Genomic DNA, 2,227 nt, shown 5'->3' on the forward strand with positions numbered 1-2,227 from the left:
ATGACAAAGTCAACAGGTATATAGAACTTTCCAACCTTCAGAGGCACATTCTCCAAAATCCCTTCAGGATACTTAATTGATCAGTCAGCTAACTGAAGAGAAATGTGGGTTGGTTTTAGATCTCCCATATTGAGCTTCTCATAAATGGAGAGGGGTATAAGGCTAACACTAGCCCCTAAATCACATAAAGCTTTTGTAGAACATGATTCCCCAATGTGGCATGGAATTGAAAAACTCCCTGGATCCTTGAGCTTTGGAGGAAGTTTCCTTTGGAGGATAGCACTACATTCTTCTGTCAAAGCTACAGTCTCATGGTCTTCAAGTTTCCTCTTGTTTGAGAGAATTTCTTTCAAGAATTTCGCATAAGAGGGCATTTGTGAAAGAGCATCAATAAAAGGCACATTTATGTATAGCTTCTTCAAAACCTCTAAAAACTTCCCAAATTGCTTATCAAGCTTGGCTTTTTGAAATCTTTGTGGAAAGGGAAGCTGTGGCTTGTAGGGCTCTGGAGGTATATACTTCTCTTCCTTCTCTTCAATTTTCTCTTTACATTTTTCTGCACTCTCTTGTTTTTCACTCTCATCAATTTCTTTCTCATTTTCTCTCTTCTCACTATTTTCACTCTTCTCATTATTTACGACTTTCCCACTTCTTAAAGTAATAGCTTGACACTGCTCTCTTGGGTTTTCTGGTTGACTTGGAAGTTTTCCAAAAGACTTGGTACCTGAGGAAGATGCTTGTTGTGCAATCTGATTTTCCAAAGATTCATTATGTGTTTGCATCTGTTCTAGCCTTGCTTTCATCTCTCTCATCTCCTCATCATGCTTAGTTTGGTTGGCAAGAATTTGTTGCAATAAAGCTTCTGTGGTGGAATTTTGTTCTTGCTGTTTTGGTGGAGGATTCATATTTTTCTGCTAAAAATTAGGCAATGGTTGCCTATTTTGCTGATATGGAATTCTTTGTTGCTGTTGTGGTTGAAAATTCTGATTTGGAACTTGATTTTGCTGATTTCCCCATGAAAAGTTGGGATGATTCCTCCAAGTTGGATTATAAGTTTGAGAGTAAGGATTCCCCATTTGCTTGTTTCCATAATTACCAACATATGCTGCTTGTTCTCCATAGTCTACTCCACAGCTGGTAGTTCCTTCTGCATAAGCCACTTGTTGTGAACTTCCAGATGATGATGATGAACTAACCAACATACTTAAATCTTCCATCTTCTTAGCCAAAACATTTGTAAGTGCATCAAACTTTGCATTAATCATGTTGAACGGATCAAGATCATACATCCCAGCACCTTGCCTTTTTTGAGTTGGAGCTGGTCCTCTTGGACTACTCCAAAGATGAGTGTTCTTTGCAATTTTCTCCAATAGCTCATAAGCTTCATCTTCATGCTTCATAATAAATTCTCCTCCTGTTTGAGCATCAATAATCCCTCTAATTGCAGGAGTGACATTGGTGTAAAAATTCTGATTTATCATCCATTTCGGAATGGCATGATGTGGGCATTGTCTCTCTAATTCCTTCCATCTCATCCATGACTCATATAGAGTTTCATCCTCTCTTGGTCTAAAAGCTGTCATTTGATTCCTCAACTCTTGAGTTTTTCCAGGTGGAAAATATTGTGCAAGAAATGCATCAATGAGCTGCTCCCAATTTGTGATGGAGTTGTGAGGTAAAGAATCAAGCCAATCCAATGCTCTATCTTTCAAAGAGAATGGAAATAGCTTCAATCTTGCTGCATCATCAGACACTCCAGGTTGTTTTTGCATATCACAAATCATAGCAAACTTCTTCAAATGTGTGTGTGGATTTTCAGAAGGATGTCCCCCAAATTGGAAATTTTGAATCATTTGTAGAACTCCAAAATCCATCTTGTAACTATTTGCATCAATTCTTGGTCTTGCTATACTTTCTCTCAAGTCATCAAAACGAGGAAAAGCATGATCCATCATACTTCCCCTAGGCACACTAGCATTTATAACTTCTTCACCTTGGGCTGCATTTTCATTGTTTCGATCATTTCCAATATTACCACCAATTCTAATTCTTTCATCAGCCATGTCTGCTTCTAATTCAGTTTCTCTCAATGCTTCTTTTCTTTTTCTGGTTTCTGCTTCTAATTCAGTTTCTCTCAATGCTTCTTTTCTTTTTCTGGTTTCTTTCTTGTTGGCTTTATAAAATTTCTCAATTTCAGGATCAAACAATAAGGATGTGTCACTTGTGC

The 2,227-nt window shown here is 37.7% G+C and overlaps 1 non-coding gene across 1 annotated transcript; it reads left to right on the plus strand.

Annotated features, from left to right (window-relative positions):
- Positions 1–1,491: 1,491 nt before the first annotated feature.
- Positions 1,492–1,599, plus strand: LOC131169697 (small nucleolar RNA R71). Its single transcript, XR_009140597.1, has one exon. It is a non-coding gene; the product is annotated as a small nucleolar RNA R71 (small nucleolar RNA).
- Positions 1,600–2,227: the final 628 nt, after the last annotated feature.

Source organism: Hevea brasiliensis, chromosome 1, assembly GCF_030052815.1.
Source record: "Hevea brasiliensis isolate MT/VB/25A 57/8 chromosome 1, ASM3005281v1, whole genome shotgun sequence".
Classification (NCBI taxonomy): Eukaryota; Viridiplantae; Streptophyta; class Magnoliopsida; order Malpighiales; family Euphorbiaceae; genus Hevea; species Hevea brasiliensis.